Raw genomic sequence first — 17,849 nt, 5'->3', positions numbered from 1 at the left:
TTGGGGTGAGTTCCCCATCGAGATGAATAAAAGTACCATTAATATTTCCACTAAAAGATAAATACACAAACCACTCTCCAAAATGATAGTGCGGTGTCCTGCATCCTAATTCCTGTGCCCACCCCGCACCTCTCCCTGCAGAGGGTTCACTGGCATTCACTAGTGCCTCAACCAGGCAAAGAATAGGATGCGGAAAATCCATAAAGAAAGCTTCCCATTTTCTGTTCCTCCATATCACGATCACCAACTCCTGGCAACACAAAGCTGAAAGACTTACAAAAAATAAAACTACCTGGGGTCTCCTATTAGAATGAGTACTAGCTAACCCAACTGTCAGAAAAGCAGTGATATATACATATGTAAAGGTGCTTCCTGGGGATACAACAGATCTAATGAAGAACTGCTGAGCCACATTATACCGGAAAATCCATAAATGTTCGTCCTCGCCGTCACCAGGCTGGAGTAATTTTTTTTAATGCAATGCTTTGCTGTATATTGACAGGGCTAACCTGCTGGGTTTAAGTTAGCTATGGAACGTGCCCTGCATATCTACTGACCTTCTAAATCCCTAAAGATCAGGGGCAATACTGACCCGCAATTACATCCGATATTGCACACTACTCAAGATGCCATCTGATGCTGAGAAAGTAGTGGTTTAGCAACACCAGGCGGCTCTATGATGCTAAAATAACAACGAAACACTCGATTACAAACCCAGATACTCGGCTTCTAAGACCCAGTGCCGCACAAGGACCCACATTCAAAGCTCACGTCCCTTCAGGTTGAATCTTAAGTTTTCTGCGATTTACCCTCTAAAGTTTCTAGTTTGCAAAACGTTATTACTTTGAAAGTCCCCTCTTCTGGACTCCCCTCCCAAAACGGGTTGTCAGCAAGGAAGAGTAGGGACGGAAGAGGGTTAATCGTTCAAACAAAATTTAAAAACCTATAAACCAATCATTTTTTTCAGAAGAAAAAAATAAGCGTTCCACCAAACCGTCAGCCGGCAATCGAGCATCCGATTTCCATTTGGAGAACAAAACATTCGAGAAACCAAACGTACATTTCCCTTCCCAACAAAAGTGGCCTCTAAACTACCCTGCCAAGGACACAGGGAGGAAACAGAGAAGCCAGAAACAAGCTTGTACTTTTCAGGCAGACGCGTGTGAGCCGCGGAGAGAACGCGCAAAAGGGAACAAACAGGGAAAAGATCAACGGGAGGAAGCGGGAACCCGCGGCGGGAGGCGGGCGGGGGCAGCACCGGCGAAGAAGCCCCAGGTGAAAAGAGGTAAAAGAAATCGGAGGCTTCAGGAGGAGGAGGGAGGGGTCCCAGACGCTGCCTAGAAATCACGGCCCCGAAGGAAAGTTAATACTCACTCAGTTTCGCAACTGCGCCGCCCCCGTAGGCCGCTCAGCGGAGCCGGCCCGGGCGCTGGGGACGCGGCAGCGCTGCGAGCTCTGCGGCCGCCCAGCGCCTGTCCCCGGCCGCGCAGCCCCGCGAGCCTCCTTCTCCGGCGTTCCGCGGGCCGCGCGAGCCGCACCGGAGGGAGGCCCCGGCTCCCCGGCGCGACCGCTCCGCGCACCTCCCCGGCCGGCGCTAGGTGAGTTAGGACGCCCCTGGCGGGGCTGCGGGCGTCTGCGATCGCGCGGGCAGCGGTTGCGCCGCAGGCAGGAGCCGCTCCCAGCGCCACCGCCGCCGCTACCGCGGGCGGGCGAGGCTCGGCGACGAGCCTGGCGGCGGGCGCAGTGCGGGGCGCCGGGCGAGCGCGGGCAGCGGACTTGGCGGCCGGCTGGCTCTAGCGGCTGGTGTCTCTGGCCTGGGGGCCGGGCTGGGGGCCGGGCGGCTCCGCCCCTTCGCCGGCCGCGGGCTGAGCGCGCGCGAGAAGCGGCGAGGGGGCGCCACCCTCGGCCGGGCGCTCGGGTTACAGACGCCGCTTCCCGGCTTCCCCGCCCGCGCCTCGCCGGTTCGCCGGCGCCGGGAGAGACATTGTAACGGAACTGGGACGCCAGCGCTGCATTGTGGGAGCTTTTAAAGCGGCGGGGAGTGCGGCGGGGCCGCTCGGGCCCACCGGGCCACGCTCTACGCCGGCCGCCCGACCACGGCCCCGCTGCAGCTCGGCCCGCCACGCACACCCCAGCCACCGAGGCATGCGGGCCTGAAAGCCAAAATGGTGAGATGACCGGTACCTCACTGACTCTCACAAGAACAAAATCTAACAGAGCCCGGGGATGAGTCTTGTAAAACTGCCCTCTATGGTCCCCCCGGAAAGTGGGAAGCTTTTCCCGTAGACGCTTTAAAAAAAAAAAGAAAGAAAGAAAAAGAAAAACGCTTCAAATCCCAAGGACTAGGTTTGAATTGCTTTTTATCTGGAGTGGCAGTGATTCAGCTACCCCTTCTCCACAGCAGGCAATAACAGGCAATAACAGGAGATGAAAAACACAGAGAATGAATCAGATGTGAGTAACCAAGTTTAGAAAGAGCTCAGCTCATATTCAGAACCCCTCACCCCCCTCTTTCCTCCCTTTAAAGTTAACAAATAGTTAAGTAGGGAAAACAGTGCTTTCATCTAGAAAGGCAGATAATGTCTGTTGTTTTCACTATTGCACCTTTTTTCATGGCATGCAGTTACTCTAGCCACAGGACAGAATTCAGCCTTTGGTCCAGCTTGCGCTCACACTTGCCCACAACTCAGCAACAGCTATTCATTTGCAGGGAGGTGCAGTGAAGATAATGGATGAGATGCAAGAAAGCATTCCAGTTATAAAATGCCCCTTTTAATTATCCAGACACTTTTTAAAAAAAAAATCATCAAAAGAAGGGTATTAAATTTGAAGTGCAACTTCTTACAGCTCATCTTACTCAGGGCCTGATTTGTTTGTATTGAGTTTGGGTTTTTAGGCCTTTTGTTTCTTTCTCTTGTTTTTTTGACCTTTAGTTACTGCACAGCTCATTGGTTCCTCTACCTCAGAGGTTAACTGAGGAGAGAGAGAGGTGGTAAAACTCAAATTTGGCTAATCAACATTTGGAGGATTTGGGGACAAGAAGAGCTCTCTATGGTTCGAATGTAAAACTTGAATTGTTTTTAAAGATGACTCTGTAGGTTATACATCGTCTTCTCGTGGTTTTCCAGCCTTAACGTTAACATTTCCTAAGCTCTCATTCCTTTGTCAATCTTTCACTCCACTGAACAAATTCAGTCACCACCTAATTGCCAAATCTAATGGGAAATTTTAATCTCCATCTTGTTGTGCCCTTTGGCAATGTTGACCTCTCCCTCCTCCTTAGAACTTTCCTCTTTTTTGCTATGATTGTCATCCCTGTTTTGTGGAGGTCTTGAAACGGGCCAACGAAGCAGGCAGGACTGTAGCTATTGTTAAACCAGCATCCAGGATCGGACCCAGTAGAAGAACTTTAATCTGGAACCTTAATCTGGTCACAGTCCTGACATGAATTTTATCATATATCCAGAGGTGAACAAGTTGACTGACTCATGACAACCAACTTTCATGTGACCAGCATTTAAATCAGGATGAAATTTACTATGATTGAATAACCATGCCCAGTATTTAAGAGAAGTGCTTACTAGGATCCAGGTACCTGGTGAGGTAGCCCCACTTCCAAACCAGCGTGTGTCTTACTGATGGCTGCTGCAGTCAGTGAATTTACCCCTGTTCAGTCCTGGATAAACCCAGGAAAATCTCTTCCCTACCTCAGCCCCATGTGGTTAATGCATTCTTTCTTCAGTGTTTAATGCAATTTGTTTTAAGCTTCCTTAGCTAAATCACATCCCTGTTAAGCCTTCCTGAGATCACACCAAATGTCCTTGACAGGATTTGTAAACAACCCTTATTTATGGTTTCTAATTATATTTCTAGTTGTGTTTCTAACTAAAAATCAGTGAGTGTTCATACACTCCAAGCCCTGTGACATAATCAGATTTGGTTTTCAAGAAAATCTGAGAGGACAGAAAAGAGAATATCAGGGAAGAGAGACTTCCTTGGAAAGGAAGTAAGAATACAGAAAAGAGAATACCAAGGAAGAGAGACTTACGTGGAAAATAATGGGAATGAATGGGGCTGGGGGGTGGACAGCACCTAGAGGTGTATTATTATTTATAATTAGTTTCCTATTGCTAACATAAAAAAGTCGCCACAAACTTAATGGCTAAAAGCAAAAGAACGTTATCTTACTGTTCTGGAGGTTAGAAATCAAGCTGTGGGCTGTGTTTTATCTGGAGGCTCTAGGGGGAGAATTCTTTTCCAGCTTCTAGATGACACCTGCATTTCTTGGCTTGTGGCTTCTTCCCCTATCTTCAAGGCCAATAGCATAGCATTTTCAAATCTTTCTCTTTGTGACCTCTGCTTAATGGTTGGGGGCCCATTTCTAGATAGGCCAAGAAAATAGGAATTGGTGTAGGTACATTTTTAGCCATATATGTTGTGAACTGAATTGAATTATTTGCAGGAAGAGACGACTGTTGCCATTACTAGTCAAATCGTCATTGGGATAACTTATTTGACTATTAGATTGCGGAAGTGGTGACTCATTAGTTCAATTAAACCATGGGTCCCTCCAGTGACCCAAGTAATTGAAACCCAAGGTATTAGCACACTAAGAAAACCAAGTTCACATCTGTAGTCCCTGGGGATATATCCCTTTCTCTGGAAATCCCTCATAAGTCATATTGCCAAGTTTGACAAATATATTCTAGACCAGCATTTCCCAAACCAGTTCACCAGGGAACACCACCCTGTAAGATGAGATGCTGGGAAGAGAGGTGCGCCACGCTTAGATACGGTCCATGGAACACAGTTGCGACTATAGTTTAGGCTAGCCAAGAAGCTTGTCAGTGGGTCAGATCCATCAAGGGCATAGTGTTGGGAGATCGTTTCATGAGGAGTCCAAGGGAGGAACAAACATTTTGTCACAACAAATAGGTATGTGTGCTGGGAGGAATAAATTACGGACTTCTGCATGTCACTTATCATTTCATTATCTAGCCCCACCTCTCTTTCTTTCTTTTTCCCTACTTCTTTCCCCACTGTGTGTTTCACCCAGACTCCTTATAGCCTCCTAACTACTCAAACCGTGACTCAGGAGACCAGTTCTCAGTTCCCTTACCACATTACCCTGAACTTGCTCCTTTACTTGTGGAGCCCTAAAATCAGGCGTGGGCTGTGTCCCATCTGGAAGCTCTAGAGAAGAATCCATTTCCTGTTATACTTTTCTGTAATCTTCTTCCTTCTATAGCTAGCTAAGATTTCCATTTTCTTCTTTAATTAACAAACATAAAAAACATAATAAGTTAGGTTCTGGGATTACAAAAATTATTTTGACATAATTTCAGCCTTCTATGAGCTCATAGTTCAAATAAGGAAACATATGCTAAAAAAGAAAATGAGGCAAATAATGCTGGTTGCCTAGCCCATTCCCTTTCACCCTTTATTTCTTAGTAACAAAAACCTGATTTTGTGTCTAGTGTAAGATTTCATTTCACAATCTTCCTTGCAGATTGGGGTTACTAAGTATAGGTCAATGGTATATGGATGGAAGGTGTTGTACGGACTTCCAGGAAAACACCTTATTTGTGTGTCTGGTGGTGGGCTACTGGCAGGACTGACTACTGTTCTTGCTTGGAACATAGATGTGATAGCTGGAGTTACAGCAATAATTTTGTGACATGAAGACTACCCTGAAGCCCAAAGTCATATGCTAAAATTTGTACAAATGAGATCATTTAGAGTTATTCAGCCTATCTTACCAAATCTTCATTTAGTCACTATTAGTAATAAGTTTGGAAGGAAAAGGAAAAGAAACACGCATTTTTCCTTTTCAATATTGTGTGTGGAAAGCAAGCAAATATTATATCTTTCCCATTCCTAATGAAAATTTTACATACATACTAAAACACTGCAAAGACCTATAAATATTGTGATTTATTTGACCAAGGTAAAGGGGCTTTTTAGAAAGAACCAACAGTTCTCAGATCTGTAGAAAATTTTAACTTGATGATAGTTTCTTCTTAAAAAAGAAAGTTACCAAATCATAAAGAACCTCTTAAAAGACCCTCCAATAATTTGATGAGACAGGAGGGTGATAATTAGTATATTTTATTAAACGATGAAGTACAGTATGGAAAGAAAGTATAAACTGTAAATGGAAACTATATAACAGGTTATACCAAAAGGAATACATCCAAATACATTCATAAATAGGATTTAAAATATGATTGGGTCTTTATTTAGGGAGAAGTTTTTTGAGAGGATACTCCCATGAAAATGAAACAGTCTTGTTTTTTGCTTTTGTTTTTTGTTTTTTTATTGTAGGCTAGAAGAATGGATTTAGTCAGCTGAGATTAACTCTGGGGGACTCTACCAGATTCTCTACTAGGATCAGTAATTGGGGAACTCAGTGAATGTGGTACCTGATGTTATAAATACCTGGAGTAAAATCTGGTCTCTGGCAGTCTTTCAACTTGAACGCCACTCACCCATTTCCCTACGCTTCTGTAATACTATAATTGAGGTTTACAGCGATGACCCTGATCTTCATATCAGACTTCTGAATCATAGCGGAAAGATTAAATTATCTTCTGCTTTGCCTTCATGTATTTAATTATATTTTTTATTAATTGCAAATTAATAATCTGATCTGTTTTATAACACTGCTAGATTAACCAGAGCCTTCTTATTAGGGACCTGGCCAGCCACAATAGCGGAGTTTACAGTTCATGGGGGTTGGGGGGAATGCAACAGCTAAGTAAAACTGTGAGATTTATGTGATAATAGCAAGAATAATTATCGCAAAATAATTTAGAACCATCCAGCCACACTTTTAAGAATTGTAACAAATATGTTGATTAATAATAAATGCCACATTCTTTCAATAAGTATAATCATATCCTGTAGTATAATCATATTCTGTAGTTAAGAGAAAAATTACCGTAGAGCATGAATAAGTCTTCATTTCAGATTTGATAGAATAGGTCTAGTAGTGTCATCTAGAGAGTAGATCTTAGGCTGAAGCCCAGGAATAGTATAAATTAAGTTGGGTTATATGTTCAAATTTGGTTTAGGGTCCTGTCAAGCTGCTCTTCATCTCATCCTTGGTCTCCCTAGAGATGCATTGCTCAGGTGGCAATAGAGGATCTTTAATAAACATGGAGCATGTGGTTCTTTGAACCCCAGCATTGATTGGCAGATCTGGATGCCTAATGGGAGTCCCCGGTCCCTGTGTATCCACCCTGTGTGATTATTCCAAAAGGGCTACACTTCCAGGTGGGACTGCATTGTTCTTATGGCAAGGGCTTACAAAATCACTTCAAATGCAGACCTACTTCTAACATTTTGAATATGTGCCTCCTAAATTAAAATAATTGGTACCATTGAAAGGGAACAGACATGGAAGAATAGACTTGCTCCAGGTTCTAATAATGACCCAAACAGCAATTCAAAAATCAACTAAAAAAAATCCAGAAAAAGAATTTTGATAAGGCTTTAAAATAGATTAAACCAGGAAAATAATCAGTGAATATAAGTCTGTTATGTAATTTTTACTTTATTCTGTGACTTCACTCTGGCATTTAATTTCTAGATCAATTTCTGAGCATTGGTTTCCAAAAAAAATCATTATCCTGTGAGCTCTATGAGCCACTGGAGCTTTATAACAAATAAATGAACAAAGAGCGGATACCCTAAGAAGAAATAACCTCATGTTAACATGTTGTCCTCAAAACTGAGAAGTCCATGTACTAATAGGGGTCATGACAGCATATCAAACGGAAGAAAAAACTGTACAATACTCCAGTGATTCTAGACGGAAGTAGATAATCAATTCAGCCCTGGGTAATTTCAGAGAGTAAACCAAGAAAAGGAAATCTTTCTTCTCCTTGGGGCAGAAACATTTTTTGTTTCTGTGTCATAATTTTAGCACCTAATGTTTCTGAGGAAGTGTTGGTTAAGACAAAAACAGTGGATCTTTGAATTAGAATCCAAGTGTTAGAAAGTAATCAAAGATGGAGTAGCATGTCAGTCTTGCTTCTCTTGTAATAAATAAGTCAAGATGATTGTACTGTGGGGTCCTTGTAGGTAAGAGATCTAGTCCTCTCTGGCCATTTTGTGCAGGGGCAAATAAGGGGATAAAAAGAAGTTATTAGGAAAATTAAGTTTACCAAAACAAGCAAGGCAAATTGAAATATGGGACCTAAAATTCTAGACCTTGGCAATCCATACCCAAGACTGGGTGCTATACAGAAAAAGGAAACCAGTGAAGACCCCCTGGCAGTGTCAGTCAAGGCAGGTAATTTCAATTACTGTCTTTCCAGTAGGTTGGGGTTGGACGAGGGAAGAAGTGGTGATTTGGATGAGGAACTACATACTTTGCACATAAATATTTTACTGTGAGAACTCAAGGACATCCTTAGGATATATTTTAGAGATTGGTCGGGATTCACATGAATGATTAAAATTCAAGTTTCTACCATTGAGAGAAAATAGACTATAGATGATCTCCCAATTTTTTTTACTATAGGCAGAAAGTAATATACCGTGTTTCCCCGAAAATAAGACCTAGCCAGACAATCAGCTCTAATGTGTCTTTTGGAGCAAAAACTAATAAAAAACCCAGTCTCATTTTACCATAAGACAGGGTATAATATAATATAAAACCAGGTCATACATTAATTTTTGCTCCAAAAGATGGTTAGAGCTGATGGTCTGGCGAGGTCTTATTTTCGGGGAAACACGATAGGCAGAAGAGAAGATGCATTGGGAGGTAATACGGGTGCAGGAGAGGTTTGAAAGGTTGCAAGTACTGGATTATAACCCCCCGAGGACATGGACAGCGTCTTGGAGTTCTTCAAACCCACTCTCCAGTAGCCAGTTCAGTAGTTACTATGCATGTCAGAGGTGCCAGAGTGAGTCTTTTTATTAGATGAATGGAAAGCAAATTAATGCAGTTTTCAGAGCTCTCTTGAGAGACCTAAGCTTGAGTGAGGACTATTATCAAAAGGATAGAATATTTGCTAATGTATTCAAGTCGTCCAATGCTGTTCGTCAGTTTTTAACCCTTCTTCCTCTTCCTGGCTACCCTAACCCCACCCTTGATGTCAAGAGAACAGAGCACTGTGGAAGGCTCCAGGCAAACTGTGAAGTGTGTGGATTAGCGTCTAGAGTAGGGACAGCGGTGCTGGCTTCGGTGCAATTTATTTAATCTGTTTGGGCCTCAATTTCTGCGTGTGTAAAAAGGGATGATGATAATGAGTATTTACCAAACAGAGTGGCTGAAAGATGAACTGTGTCTGACCTAGAGTAGGCCTCAGTTCAAGTTAACTGTAATCTTTTTACTGAAATCAAAGGCTTCAGGTCTGAGGTCTGATCTTTTAGTGAGATCGTTTCCCTTATGTTGTGTCTTATGGTGGGATAAGGAGTGGGGCTTGAGAGTGGAAACCCCCTCCTCTCAGTTAGCAGGGAAGAGAGGAAACTGGATGCCCTGGTGATGACTCAGAAATGAATGCTAGTACCAGTGCCAGCTGCAGCTCTTCGCTCCCAGGTGGGTTAATATTAGATAGAAAAGTTTCTTTATGGACTTTGTTTTTGCTTTTGGTCACTTCTGCTGATAAACATCCTCACTCAGAGTTTATTACTGCAAATGAAAACAATAGTAAGCCAGGCACATATATAGATAGATATATCTATATCTATATCTGTCTGTCTATCTATATGCATTTTATTTAAAATCTGAGCCCAGGCTTGTTGTTCTGCATGAGAATTCTGTGTGGCATGGCAGGGGCTGAGTAGGAGAGTAACACTGACAGGTTTCTTGGTGCTGACTGTGAATGCCTGTTTGTCACTTTGTAAAGTTGGCTTAGGGTAGTCAGGTTGTATAGGAAAACCTTCTTAAGAGTCACGAGGCAGCTTTTCAAAAACTCTTTAGAGCTGGACGCAGAATTTCATTTCCTCACCCCATCCAAGCTGCCTTTAACAGAAGGAAGCAGAGCAGCTGGGAGATATCTGTTCAGGGCAGTAGTACATTGGCCTGAAGCAGTGTACTCCCTCTTCGAGCAATCCAAGACTGCCAATAAAGTTCTCTGTCACAGCACAACTGAAACTGAAAAACTTTGAATTACAGTCTGTTGAGCTGGATGCAGTCCCTTCGATTTTCAGTTGAGGAATCAAATCCAGAGATGTCTAGGTACCTGCTCAATGCAACTAATTCGGCTCAGACTGGAGACTCAAGACAGAGTACAAACAAACCTGTGTATTTGAACTTTGCACCATTTCTATCTCTTGTCTCATCAACTTTTATCTCCCTACACAATAGTTACAAAGCAGTAAGCTGGAATAAGAGAAATCTGTGAGTGAAATTGTGCTGACATGTTTGGGGTTGTATTAATATTCTCTGAAACCACAAAAAGCATTTATTAAGTAGTGTGCAGCCAATTTAAGACGTTATGTTTAATTTCAAAGGATGCTTTCATTCTCAGAAGTTAAAGCAATCTTTAACTTCCTGAATGTTCCACATTCAGGCTTTAAAGCTGGGCTCCCAATACCCATGGTGGTGGTTGATTGTTGCTAGTGCGACGGTTAGATCAAGGACTGCTTGGAAAGCAATTCAAGGCAGCTTTAAGGAGCTCAATGTCTTGTCTCTCTGATTATAGTACGTACAGTTGTCAAGTGAGAGAAACGAGTATTCCCTTGGTGAGTTCCACAGTCAATGGGCTGACAGCAGTCAGTCAGGCTCGCAGAGAACAGCCCTTCACTGTATGTAAGACATAGGACTGACCCCAGATCAAGCTGCTCAAAATTGCCTTTTTACTCAAGATAAAGCATCTTCAGAAGGTATGTTGTAAGCAGTGGGGGAACTGTTAAGTTGTACTGAAATAGAACAGCTAGAAGGAAGCAAACAAATGTGTACTTGAAAGATGCAAGGAGGCTTATCCTGGATATATCCTTCGGGGCCCTGTTCAGATGTGTCTTTTCTGCCATGAAGATTCTTCTAATCTGTATTTTGGTATGGTTTTCCTTTTCTTAATTTTAAATCATTAACTTTCCTTGTGCCAATTAAGAAGAAATAGAAGTCAGTCACTCCCTAAATTCCTCTCTGCTGGTGAACATTGTTTCTCTCCACCTGATCACTAAGAAGCTGCCTGTTCTAATCTAAGACCCTCATTGCAGGCAGTCATCAAATTCCTGGAGGTCTGACCATGGAAAACTCAACCGCAAATTGTTCTCATCCTTCTTCATAAGAGATCATGCATATGCCAGTTTTGGTTTCTTTTCCCACCCTCCACTTTGTCTTTCCCTCTGCTTATCTTTCTTTATGTATACTTGTAGACGTGAGCTAGCTCCTGGGACTTTTCCTCCCTTCCCTTCTATCTCCTGTGGATGAGAAAGGGGATTCTATGGAAATTAACTTCAAAAGTGCTGTGATCTGATCGTAAGTTCCTAACTGGGCAGGTCAGGGTGTGGGCAGTCACGCCCCAGGCATAGCACTTCTTTACTAAAAGGCTTATCTTTGCCTTAACCCAGCCTTGTCCATTGTTTCTGTGCGTCTAGGTTAACACACCTTTGAAATGCACCCTCCTTCTAATACCTGACCACCCTTTCAGATCCCACTTTCTAAAGTGTGCAAGAGAGCACATAACCTTAACTATCCCATAATCCGGCTTGCTTTCTCCCACCTTCATGTAATCTTCTTTACATTCTCTCCTTAATCTCAAACGCATAAAAGAAACTACAAACTGTTACTCTCAAAAGCATTTATCTCAGTCTGTTGAGATCTTGTTTCCAGGTGTATCCTGTGTTTGGCTCAAATAAATTTTTATAAATATTCTCTGCAGGTTTGGACATTCTTACGTCGACACTCCCAACTCTTTCCTGGTTACTTTATAGAAACATCTCCTCCTACACCTGTTTATTATTTTTTCCCTTCCCATTTTGATTCAAAAATTTACCTGTAAAGCACGGGTGATGAGCATATTCATTTTGCTTGTGATAAACCTTGAAGGAGGAAAAGCAAAGCCCATACTTTTTGGTGTGTGTTCAAAGAACCACTGCCAGAATACTTTTGAAAGTTCATTTTGACTTTACTGTATTCATTTTCTACTCCCCACCATATCCGTCTTTAATTAAACTCATTTCCCTTCTTAAAATATTTTTAAAAATTATTTCTAACCAACAATTCCATTTTAAGTGCTATAATGCTGTACTGTCGTCCACTATTTTTCATTGCACACATGCCACGGGAGGTAAATGAGCCTTTTGAAATAATTTTGGAAGCTTGCCATTTTTAGAACATTGTTTCTATGAGTAAATGAATTCCCAGCTTTTAAAACATGATTTATTTTAAGTTGGGTATTTCCTCTGTGTGTTTGATAACAAAAATCTTTTTGATGTGGTAAGATAAAATAGGAGAACTGCCTTGGTTTTTTACCTTGTTGAATATTTTCATAATAGAAAAAAAATGAACCTGTTTATTTCTTACTTTTTACTGTGCTTGTATAACATTCTAGAGAACTTGCAATGCTTATTGTTGGTTCTTTATAGTTTTTCACAGTCAGAGAGTATGTGGAAACTGTGGATGGCCATGGTTTATGTTCTTCCCTTCTTCCTGGGCACAAGGAAAGACTTTTCCCGCCTCCCTGGTAGCGAGGTGCAGCTGCGTGACTGGACACTTGCCAGTGGAATATGAGTACATGTGATTTGAGGACCTTCTGACTTATCTGCTTAAGAGGATATCTCTGACCTGAGACTCCCTTTTTTTCTCCCATTCGTCAGCCAGCTGAAAGGGTGACGACCAGAGCAACCCTGTAAGCCAGCTGTTGATGGCAGAGCTACTACCAGCCGGTCTCCCATGACTGACTGGAACAGAGCTGCCCACAAAACTGGAATGCTTATCTTGGACTGTTACCTGGGAGACAAACTCATTGTTTGAGCCACTGAGTTTTTGGGCTGTGTTACAGTAGCTTAGCTTATTCAATAATGCTACTACAAAATTATTTTACAAGGTTTCCTATTATAAAGTGTTTTACCTCAATACGCTGAATAATCAAACTATATAAGCAAAAGTAGTTTTCTTCAGAAAACAAAACTAGACTTTTCAACTGTTTTCCTTTGACTCTGAGAGTGAATTTCTGAGAGTGAATTAAGAAATTGCCAAGGTGAATTTAATCTTCCATTCGAATTGAAAATCTGTTTACCAAAGCCAGACATAGCTTCCAAAGAGTTGTTATTTAAAAGGGGGTAGTATGTTTTGGCCTTCGTTATATATGTTACAGGAAAATAAGTAAAAGAATACCCACCTCAGAAGCACATTTCTTTGATATGCTATCCTGTGATAATCCCATTTTAATTAGGGCCAAATTCTACTTATGATCAAATGCAATCTCAAGAAACAAGATTCTTCAGGGGTCACTCTATAATACAATAATGAAAGAAGCATAAAACAAGGTTAACATCATTGAATTTCAAAAAAAGTACAAGTATAAATTGAATTAAGGGTAGAATCACACACACACACACACACACACACACACACACACCTGTTTATAGTTTGTTTTTTATACCCGTAGTTGGTGTCATACCTACCGGTACTTCTTCATTGACTATTTTTGTGTATTTGTTGGTTTGCTTTGTTTTCCTGACAAAGCAAAATAACATTATAAGGGCGGAAGGGGGATGGTAAAAGAGGGTAAAGGGGGTCAAAATATGGTGATGGAAGGAGAACTGACTCTGGGTGGTGAGCACACAATGTAATATATATTATAGGTTTTCATTAAAAAAACAACATTTATAATTTAGGCTTTTTTTGGTAACGTTTTTCATCCAAATAGGTATTGACAAAATAATATAAAGTATAGAAGTTAAGCTAAATAATGCCAAATTGGCTTATGGCTGAAAAACAAACATGTAGGCTCAGAATGAGTAAGGATGAATTCATTTCTCTCAATCTTAAAATTGAAGAGATAGGAAAAGGGGTTACAAAAGGACATGTAACCTTAATAACCTCTTAAAAACTGAATTTTATAGCATTGTTAGAATTCAGAACTCTGCGGGAGTTCTGAGAAAATACAATTTAGGAGGATAAAATAGGCATTAGCTACAGGAAAATAATCCATTCTCTCGACATATTTGAACTAATAGGAAATACATCTCACTTTTTTTTTTTTAATGCAATACTGGGCTTTAACTCTCTGCCAGCACCCAAATGATGATAGTTGTTATGTCAATCTTCATTATGCAAATAAAGATTTCTACTTCAACCTAAAATGACATCTGTGGAGCTTTACCTGAGTAAACATTGTTTCCCCTCTTTCGCCATTTTCTGGCTGCCCGACTAAGCTAAGTAGAAGCATCAGAACTGACAAGAGACCAACATGCTCATAGCAGGGGGTATGCCATGTAATAATGAATTGTAGATCTGAAAAGAACCTTGATAAGTTTTCTACGAAGAAAGATATAAGCCATACATTATTGGCAATTGACTGTGTGACAATTCATCCAGAGTCTTGGTCCAAAAAGTCCAGAGATCCAAGTTCTAATGCTGGCTTTAGCACTACTCTACGACAAATCCAACCTCCTCTTCCTTGTCTGAAAATGGGAATACTCCATTAATACTTGTTTTCCCCAAGCCCTCTCTAGAGGAAGTCTGTACCTCTAGGAAATGACACAGCACACAACTCTTTATTTTAAAATAAAAATAAAAACAGTCGTAAAGAGGAAATATCGTTATGGGGAGTGGGGAGTAAATGGCTGAGGAACATGTAACTGTTGTGATGCCTCTGGAACAGAAGTCAGCAAACGATAGCCAGAGGGCCAAATCCAGCCTGCTGCCTATTTTTCAAGAACTGAAAATGACTTCTTTATTTTTATATATTTTTTTAAATCCAAAGAAGAGTAATATTTTATAATACATGAAATTTATATGAAATTCAAATATCAGTGCCCATAAATAAAGTTTTATTGAGCCAGAGCCATGCTCATTCATGTGTGCATTGTGGCTGCTTTCACACTATAACAGCAGAATTTACTAGTCATTATGGAGACCATAGGGCCTACAAAGACTAAAATATTTACTGTCTACCCTTTATAGTAATAGTTTACAACCCTTTCTCTAGAATGTCAAAGGTAGAAATGCCCAGAGGCAGTAGGCATTTAGATTTTGGATTGATCCACAAGAAAAAATCCTTTAAAATATGGGAATTGATGAAGGCAAGGAGGAGATTAGAGCAAAGAGGTCTGGAGAAAGCATCTAGTAGAAGATGACTTTTGACGGTTGGGAGAGGAAGGAATCCCTGAAGGAAGCAAAGGCACAGTTACTTTGTATGTAGGGAGTATGACATGTCTCCCAGAAGACAAGCAAGGAGTGAGTTCAAGATGAATTGGTAAGAGCAGACATGTCTGAGAGATCAGCTAAATTCAATAATGAAACAGTTCATTGAACTTGATGAGTAGAGGTCATTGGTGTGGCCTTTGAGAAAAACATTTCTATGAAACAATGTGGCATTAGTTAGTTTTCAAGCCACAGATTTACCAAATCAGATTTACCCTGGAAAGAAAACCAAGAAAATAATAATCTGAAGATATTGCAAAACCAAGAGAAGATGACTTGTTTACTTGCTTGTCTGTTGTTTTTCATAGGCGAGGACTGAGAGTGTTTGTAGGCCTAACAAAAACATTCAAGAGATAGAAGTGAAAAGAGGAGACAAAGACCAAGAGCTGAGCAAATGCCAGGAAAAGCAGTAGAGAAGAGGTTGACAGAGTGACTAAGTTGAATATGGAAGGGGCGAAGGTCCCTCTGAAGCAATACAGAAGAAAGGAAAAAGCGGAAGCACACAGAAAATTTGAAGGGAGAGGTGGGAAAATGTGTAATGACAGTAAATGACAAGGTCACCTACATAGATAAGGGAGCTGGGGTTGGCATGGAGCATTTCAGGAGGGTAAAACAATAGCCATCTTGTATGAAACTATGTGAAGTCCACTGGAGGGTCTGAAAGGACTGCCGAGGAAAAGGATTTGACAGGATTTTATACCTTTCCCAAAAGTTTTGGGAGCTTGGATGGGGAGATGGAAAAGAAAGTTGAGATGATCAGGGCCTGGGATTAATGCGGAAGACTCAAGAAAAGTTAAGGGATGGAGTGAGAGTTCCAGAAGGCAGTGTGGAAATAACTTCTCCTGCAGTCCAGACTGGTTAGTAAAGCAAGGGACACCAAAAGGACCTTGATCAACTAGGATTAGAAAAAAGACTTGAGACAAACGAGCCCAAAACGCTGTTGATATAAGATGAAGTGAGTACAAAAGATAGAAATCAGTAAAAATGAAATGAAAAAGGGGAACCCTATCATCACCACCACCAAATTGAATATCTTGAGTATTGAAAATAAGGTACAGTGCCTGGCCATTGTGGGTACTGTGGGCAATCTCAGAAGAAATCTGAAAATGCAGCTCTAGGAATATATGCGTATGCTTTATCCCGAAGGCCCTCATTCCTTGGAGAGGTTTTTGGTTCCATGGATGCCTGCCAGGGTCCGGTAGGTGGAAGGTGATCCGAGACCAGACAGGTGATGTCTGAGCTACTGCCAATGGGACTAGATCACAAAAAGTATCCTTAGCCAGAGAATCTTAACTTTGGCCTAAGGTTGAAACTGAGTAGTCCTTTGGAATGGAGCTGAACAATGACTCAACTCAGTGACTCTGGCTCACTGGGCTCCCTTTCCTTCCCTTCCAGGGCAACTGAGATTGAATGAATAATAGCTGTTAAATACTCCCTTGAGAACAAGACTCCTACACACTAATAAATACTAAATGCTTTCATTACAATTTAAGTGAATGACTTGCTTCCCCCGCCCTGCCAAATGCCTCATAATGAATAGCATGAGAATGACATTTTTTTCCAAAATGTTACACATTAATACCGATTTATTATAAAATCATGAATGTCTACCAATCTTGTTGATTGAAAATAATTTGCATAAACATTTGAGGAATGGTGAGAGAGAAACTAACAAATACCTGAATCATTCAATTATTTGAAGTACATGGGCATTAGATAAAATTTAGCAAAGGATAATTTCCAAGTATATTAAACAAATCAGCTCCCATTTCACCTCTTCTCCCCTTACCACTGACTCCCCCCCGCCCCCCCTTCTTGCTGCCCCTAAATGTTCTTTCAGAGATTCAGAGAAAATAGGAAGGAAAAGATTCACATATTCCAAAAAGCAGATAATTTCCTGGTCTTCATGACATAAGAACACTAGCTTTCCCACAGAGAAACAAATTGGATGGCAATTTTAAGATAATTGAATTGCTTGATGCTTTTACGTTGTTGGGAAACCAGTGCTGTGAAAAACAATTTTTTTCCCAGTGCTACCTGTAGTTTCCTGCGATAGGAGATTTTCTGTTTACCCATTAAAAACAAAACACAGAGCAAAGATTTGCATATTTGTGAGTTTGTTACACAATGACTATGAAAATGAACCACTTGGTAAACCAAAATAAACTGAGTTGCCTGAATTTTCAATAAATCAGATGTAATAATTAGGGGTGGACAAAAAAAATCTGTATAAAAGAGACTTGTAGATCCTAATTTTAAATCACTTAAGGGCAAAATAGTTGCCTTTGTTTCCCTTTTTGGATGGAAGTGGGGGCTTTCAGGAATGAGACAGTGGGTAATGATACGAAGCAAAATGGTTGATAATCACAAAAGAGACTAAGGCACAAAAAGAAAACTATCTGGGCAGAGACAAGCTATGAAACTGAACAGAAACGGAACGATTTAGGCTTCTGGTTCTTAAACTTGAACGTGCACCAGAGTGGCCTGGATGGCTTGTTAAAACTCAAATTCTGGGCTCCAT

General features: G+C 41.1%; 1 protein-coding gene across 1 annotated transcript in view; it reads right to left on the bottom strand.

Moving 5' to 3' along the window:
- Nucleotides 1–1,514, bottom strand: part of RASSF8 (Ras association domain family member 8) — a 102,158-nt gene extending 100,644 nt beyond the window's left edge. Inside the window, exon 1 of the mRNA XM_033118126.1 lies at nt 1,375–1,514. The gene's annotated coding sequence lies outside the window, so the exon portion shown is untranslated. The remainder of the gene's footprint in view (nt 1–1,374) is intronic.
- Nucleotides 1,515–17,849: the final 16,335 nt, after the last annotated feature.

The sequence above is a fragment of the Rhinolophus ferrumequinum genome, chromosome 10, assembly GCF_004115265.2.
Source record: "Rhinolophus ferrumequinum isolate MPI-CBG mRhiFer1 chromosome 10, mRhiFer1_v1.p, whole genome shotgun sequence".
Classification (NCBI taxonomy): Eukaryota; Metazoa; Chordata; class Mammalia; order Chiroptera; family Rhinolophidae; genus Rhinolophus; species Rhinolophus ferrumequinum.
The sequence above is the reverse complement of the archived record's forward strand: the minus strand, read 5'-3'. Positions and strand labels throughout refer to the sequence as shown.